Consider the following 7,500-nt stretch of genomic DNA (forward strand, 5'->3'; position numbering starts at 1 on the left):
TGATTTCTTACAACAATTAGGACAACTATAAAAAAAGAAATCAATACATTGCAATCACTTCTAGAATAGCAAGTAAGTATCTAAGTACAACTAAAGTGTCTAAGTGTCAGGAGCGCGTCAAGACTACGGAGCTGCCACGGCGGAAGTCAGAATTTTGCAGTTTAGTGCGATCACTGCCAAAACAACAATTTTCTTTGTGTTCATTCTTTTCTAGTATAACGAAAGCAGCACAGTCGCCATCTTCATCTTGGTGTCATCGTCATTAAAGTGTCATTCTCATCGTGGTGGTCAAAATCATGTTTTTCTTATGTATTTATTTATTTGTTTATTTATTTATTTATCTATTTATTCATTCATTTATTTTCATTTCTTGCCATTGCGATAGGTCATTATTTCCGTCTCCTGGCTTTGTATTTCCGTAGAAAATAGTAAAGCAGTTTTCAAGTGATAAAGAAATAACTAAGCAAAAAAGCACTCCAGTGATGGGATCGTCAACATGATATAATTCGCTAAGCTGCTGGAATGCGACTGAAATCCGTGTGTATGCGACAGTATCTGTTATTCTTTCATACTTTTTTCGGAAGCTTTTATTTGTTTCTTTTTTCCGAAAGTGAATCTTGCGCTATCCATTCGGCGGCTACTGCTGCTGCTGCTGTTGTCATTGTAACAATAGGTTAGCCTACGGGCGGAAAAGCAGCAATGATGCATATTTTACGTTAGTACCGCTAGAAATAGTAGTAGTAGTGGTAGTAGAAGTAATAGTAGTAACACAGTGGGCATCATCCTAACCACCATCGTTATCTCCATGGTCGTTGCTAGGTCGTCTTTCATGATAGGCATCACCATCACCACTACTGAGTCATTATCGTCATGGTGATCAATCAGTGTTGGTCGTGCACGTTCAATATCAACACCGTCTCATTCACTATCGAGAACGTTATCCTTATCGTCATTTTTAGTGTCATCACTATCAGTAATACTCGCCATGGCAGTAGTCATTCTCGTCGCCATCAACATAATACTCATCAACTGCTTCGTCAACATTAACACTGTATGTCTGAATATCGGTGACTACAGTCCTCCTGTAATATTCATATTGCTAAATATCACCTAAATAATTCCGAACAGGCGTACACAGGTAAGAGGATGTTTTGAAATGAAACATTATCATTATCAGTATCATTATTGTTATTATTATTATTATCATTATTATTATTATTATTATCATTATTACTATTATTATTATTATAATAGTTGTTACTTATTTCTGTTTTTACTACTACCACTACTACTATTACTACTCCTACAGCTACTCCTAACACAACAACTACTACCATTCCAACCACGTACGTACATCAAATTCTATTAGCATTATCATTAATATCATTGCCCTGATTTCTTTGTCTCCTCTTTCACTCTCTCGATCCATTTCTCTTCCCTTCCTCCATCTTTTTCAGTGTGTGTGTGTGTGTGTGTGTGTGTGTGTGTGTGTGTGTGTGTGTTTGGCTCCATGAACACCACAGGAGCATCAGACCAACAGGAGATAAGTCACTGAAGAACTGATCTTTTCCTTAGAACATCGAAAAATATGCGGCCTTGAAATCCAGTTTGCTCCAGCCAGTAACAGGGGGTCGTCCATCAGGTGGCTGGCGGTAGTTGCCATGGTTACTACGGGGTCGCTGCGGGAGGGGAGCACCAACACCACCAATACTCAGCACAGCGAGTACACCACACCGACGCTCTCCCCGCAGCCGCCTCCGCCGCCGCCTCCTCCATCCAACAGGTGCCAGTGAGCTATTTTCTGAACAAGACATACTGGTTAATTCAATATGTCCTATGCGAGAACAGTGCCTATGTTATACTGAACACCGGAAGACTAGAATGCTGCTTCTCGTGCTTGGTCCTGTTGTTGTTCAAGTAGATCTCTCTCTCTCTCTCTCTCTCTCTCTCTCTCTCTCTCTCTCTCTCTCTCTCTCTCTCTCTCTCTCTCTCTCTCTCTCTCTCTCTCTCTCTCTCTCTCTCTCATACAAATTGCCCCAGCTTGGTAGAGTATTAGGAGTCCCTGTTAGCTCGAGATTCTTCGCTTTTGCTACTTATATGAGATATTAGAGGTCATGTTTTGGTGCGTGTGTGCAAGACTTGTGGAGATATCGAGGTTAAAGTGCTGAAAGACTATTGCCAAGAAATATATACGTCAACAAAATATAGAAGCAGATCATGCAGAGAATTATACTATACGTGGGGGACTGACTTGAGGGCGAGTCCAAAGCCTCATCCTTTTGGTGGTGTCGCACATTTGTGATGAATTCAAGATCCCCGTCAGCTGTGTTATTGTGGACTCCTGCTGAGCCAAAAGCAGTGACTCGCTGATTATCTGTTCGTTTGATTTTTCGTGCCACAAACACAAATATGTCTGTTGACGCAGTAACACTTGTGTAAAAGCTGATAGATAATTAACTGCGACAAATTGTACAGCAGTGAAGCTGAAGTTGGTATATAGCGGCTTTTATTACTTTAAAAAATAATATTCAATATGTGGCTCCCACCTCTCTTCTGATAAGAATCTTGAAACCTAGGAACCAAAATAAATATTCTAGTTTTTCTCAAAAGAATTTCAGGTTTTACTGTGTTACCCTGAGGAAAAGCTTGTTTCCACCAATAAAAATGGGAATATTCTGACCAAAAGTTTCCTCTAGTTTTCTTATTGTATGATTTGAATTAATTCTGTCGTAATAGTGATTCTTCGTACATTTTTTTGCTGTAAACATATTTGGCCTGTTACTGTTCTACGAGGCCATCTGCGGAGGCAGATGGATCCACTCCAGCACCAGCCAGGACATCAGCCACTGGTCTTTGATTTTAACCGATTTCTTGATTAAGGACTCCATTCTGTTGAGAGGACGGGACCTGATGCATTCACCTGTGTTCCCTAGATGGGATCTTGTGCTATAGCATACTCACCGCCGGCAACGGGCTCTTGTCCTCCGCCCTCTGGCCTGCTCGCCAGAGCCAATGACTTTAAGAGCAGCAACATTTTCCTAAGGATTCGTTATTGTTTTCGTGGTGGCTTTGTTGTGACAATAAAGCGTACAAAACCAAGTGTCACTACCTCAATTTTGCCATCCTAAACGGCAGTTAGTGGCTTCACCAACATTATGACACACCGTACATAGTTTGTCCCTGCAACATATTTGACACATTTCTAAATAGTATTTCTCCCCTGCTTGAGAAAACGTGTGATGATCCTAAACTCCAAATGATTTTGGTGACACGTGTTAGGTAATAGTCTGACTAACAAATATTTTAGATATATGATTCCGTAATTTGTTATAATGTCAGCTCTTTCCTTTTTCTATATATGGTCGAAGCCTTCTTTCTTTCTGTATATTATATATGAAATTCAAAGCAATGATTCGTTATCCCTACAACCCTCCAGCTGCTTCGATCACTTACCTCACATTCACCTGTTTTGTGATCATCATTTGATAATCGAGAGACTCATTTACTTAGACTTCACGCTGTCTCATGTTCCACAAATCTCTTTTCTACAACAAAGACTGACTACAGAATATCATTCATTTTTAGTTGTAGTAGTAGTAGTAATAGTAATAGTAGTAGTAGTAATGGCTGTGGTGGTAGTGGACTAGTGGTCGTGGTACTTTGTAATATATTAAATGTTTTTGCATTTAAGGTTTAAGAAACATCAACTATCATTCTTCACAAAAGACTCCAAACAACAATCCTCACTTTTCTATTTCCACCAGATTGTTCTTGGCTGTGGTCTCTGTGGAGTAATATTTCGCTCTCTATCTGCGCTCTCGTTACCCTGCCACTAATTATTTGTGCCAGGGTCTCTTCTCCAAGTCTTTCCTTCCACACTCCATGCCTGGTCTGCCCTCCACTCTTAACTTTTCATTCCTTACATTGCGTTCATGTCATTCCAACATGGAGGTCAATGTATGATAGAAAGAGAAATTCCAGACCAAACATTCATAATATGCACCACAACAAGTTGTGTTGGGTCTCATGATCGACAAAAAACTCGTCTTCATATTTTCTTTGTTTGGATTTTGCATTCTACTTTTTTTTTCACTTCTCACAGACTTCCTTTCCACACACACACACACACACACACACACACACACACACACACACACACACACACACACACACACACACACACACACACACACACACACACACACACACACACACTCACTCTCTCTCTCTCTCTCTCTCTCTCTCTCTCTCTCTCTCTCTCTCTCTCTCTCTCTCTCTCTCTCTCTCTCTCTCTCTCTCTCTCTCTCTCTCTCTCTCTCTCTCTCTCTCTCTCTCTCTCTCTCTCTCTCTCTCTCTCTGAAACTTTACCTCAAGATTTGAGACTTCCCATAGAAGTGAAATAGATGTCTTAGTGGTGGTCAGAAAAATTACGATATATTGGTCCAAGTCGATACATTGTTCGGAGAGAAGCGGAATATATCAATGGCGGCCGTCCTCTCGCGGGAGTGGTGGGGACCTGAGATTTACGAGCGTGTGGAAGACTAGGCAGTCAGCGTCCTTGCTGGGGCGTGATGCAACTGTGAGGATGCTAAGGAAAATACTCTGATGCTCGGCTGCTGAATCTGGTGTACCATTTTTGCTTAGTTATGTTCCGCAGTGCATTTACTTTTGAACATTTTTACATATAAAGGTTATCTCAACAGATGTTATGTATTTTTCTAACCAACCATAAGTTCTCTATACAATGAGACTGCTCACTCTGGAGAGAGAGAGAGAGAGAGAGAGAGAGAGAGAGAGAGAGAGAGAAAATTTACTCAATTGTTTATTTAGCTATTAGTGTGTTGTAAATACTAACTACCAACATGTAGTTTCGAACTGTTTTATTTTCCCTGCTAACAAGGCAAATGTCACTTCAAATAACGGGTCTACCCATAAGTTATCCTATATCATTTATATGACTGAAATATGTTGCCAGACCAGTAAACAACAAATAGAATTCCGTACAATTTCATTTTGTATTACATTTTCGTTTCTTTTTTCGTGCAAACGAACATAAGTCTATATGTGCGTCCCTGAATGAAGAAATGTAATAAAAGAGCAACCTATCAAATGTCACCACTGCACTTAATTCCATCATCAAACACCTGAAATTGCTGTATCCAGTTACTTGTCTATGTAAACTAATTAATACAAAAGAATTATGATGCTGCATTACGAGAATCAAGTTAAATTTTTTTTTATCTTACAAATGAGAAGAATAATTCCCTAAATGAACGACTAGCTACTTATGGAGGCGGTGGCGTAGTGGATAAGGTGGTGACCATGGAACCGGGCAGACGTCCACGAGTAGGTTCAAATACTACCACATACCACTTTGAAGCTATGCCATTGGTTGAGTGGTTTAAAGTTAACTACATGTCACCATGATACCCAAGTTCTAGGTGGTTACACCAAAGATGTCCTTGGATGGTGGTGATGGCCCTAGTATGGGTACCATTATAAATATAAAATTGCCTGCGCCACCAATAGGCGGAAGCTTAACAAAGCTTCCCACATATACTCTTCAAGTATGCCTACAGGAGCAATATGCCACAACATAAAAAAATAAATCAATATAAATTCATTTAAACAAAATAAACATTTGATCGTTCGGCCGTCTTTTTACAAATTGCAATCTGTGCTGATAGATGTGTGCGTGTGTGTGTGTGTGTAATTCACCAAGGTCGTCTGCTGGTCATCCAGCCAGCCTTCCCCATTGCGGAGCGAGCTCAGAGCGTGCTAACCACTACACTACGCGGTGTGTAATTCACCACGGTCGTCTGCTGGTCACTCAGCCAGTCTTCGCCATTAAGGAGAAAGATCAGAGCTCATAGACCGATCTTCGGGTAAGACTGAGACCACAACACACTCCACACTCCGGGAAAGCGAGGCCACATAGGTACATCTCGTACCTATTTACTGCTAGGTGAACAGGGGTTACACATTTGCCTCACCGCTTTCCGGGACTCGAACCCGGACCTTCTCGGTTGTGAGTCGAGTGTGCTAACCACTACACTATGAGGTGTAATTCACCTCGGTCGTCTGCTGGTCACCCAACCAGTCTTCGCCATTACGGAGCGAGCTCAGAGCTCATAGACCGATCTTCGGGTAGGAATGAGACCACAACACTCCACACACCGGGAAAGCGAGGCCACAACCCTTCGAGTTACATCCCGCACCTATTTACTGCTAGGTGAACAGGGGCCACACATTAAGAGGCTTGCCCATTTTCCTCGCCGCTTACCGGGACTCGAACCCGGCCCTCTCGATTCTGAGTCGAGCGTGCTAACCACTACACTACGCGGTATAATTCACCACGGTCGTCTGCTGGTCACAGCCAGTCTTCCCCATTACGGAGCGAGCTCAGAGTTCATAGACCAATCTTCGGGTAGGACTGAGACCACATCAACACACAACACACACCGGGAAAGCGAGGCCACAACCCTCGAGTTACATCCTGTACCTATTTACTGCTAGGTGAACAGGGGCTACACATTAAGAGGCTTGCCCATATGCCTCGCTACTTACCGGGACTCGAACCCGGCCCTCTCGATTGTGAGTCGAGCATGCTAACCACTACATTACGCGGTGTGTGTGTGTGTGTGTGTGTGTGTGTGTGTGTGTGTGTGTGTGTGTGTGTGTGATCTTGAAGTTAGGTGGGTTGCGGGATGCTGATAGTCACCAGACAATTTCATTGGAATGGAAATGCTGTTATTGAGGGATGATTATCGCTCTCCCAAGTTTAATGAGCTTCACTGTTGATCGCCACGCTGTCGTGACCCAGTACCGTGGAATTCTCCGTGAGAAGTAATGGGTGAGGCTTCATATCCATGAGCCAATCAGCTTAAATTAACTGAAATGTTTAGAATATAATACACCAGAAATTTCTTCCATTCAGTTTACTTATAATCTAGCGCTTACCACGTTCAATGAATCTGAATCCATCAGAATGATAAATATAGACCAAGAATTGGGCAAATAAATAGGCATGCATATGCATATTTATCATACACAGTGTTCCGTAGATCAACATATACAGATAGATATAACATGTAACGTTTCCTTTCTTCAAATCTTTAAAGATAATTACTGTTTTACAGGTTTTATACGAGCATGCAATACGTCTCTCTCTCTCTCTCTCTCTCTCTCTCTCTCTCTCTCTCTCTCTCTCTCTCTCTCTATATATATATATATATATATATATATATATATATATATATATATATATATATATATATATATATATATATGAAGTGACAACTATAAAACACGTGTATTTTATTTAATTGATTTTCTCTTACACTACTCTTATTGTTATTTTTTAATAAGTTAGAGGAGAGGCGGGATGATAGATTGTTATAGCGTGATGAATGACGCTAGTGTGCCGGGAGTGATGTTTAGCACGATGGGATACGATGAGTTGTGATGGTGACGATGATAATGAGGATGGAAATATGAATA

At 41.2% G+C, this 7,500-nt stretch overlaps 1 protein-coding gene and 1 non-coding gene across 5 annotated transcripts in view; both read right to left on the bottom strand.

Annotated features, from left to right (window-relative positions):
* The window catches only part of LOC123505542 (neuronal acetylcholine receptor subunit alpha-7-like), a 429,580-nt gene that overhangs the window by 317,436 nt on the left and 104,644 nt on the right, over positions 1–7,500 (bottom strand). The gene's annotated exons all lie outside the window — the stretch shown is intronic.
* Positions 6,268–6,346, bottom strand: Trnal-cag. Its single transcript has one exon. It is a non-coding gene; the product is annotated as a tRNA-Leu (tRNA).

Source organism: Portunus trituberculatus, chromosome 18 (assembly GCF_017591435.1).
Source record: "Portunus trituberculatus isolate SZX2019 chromosome 18, ASM1759143v1, whole genome shotgun sequence".
Lineage (NCBI taxonomy): Eukaryota > Metazoa > Arthropoda > Malacostraca > Decapoda > Portunidae > Portunus > Portunus trituberculatus.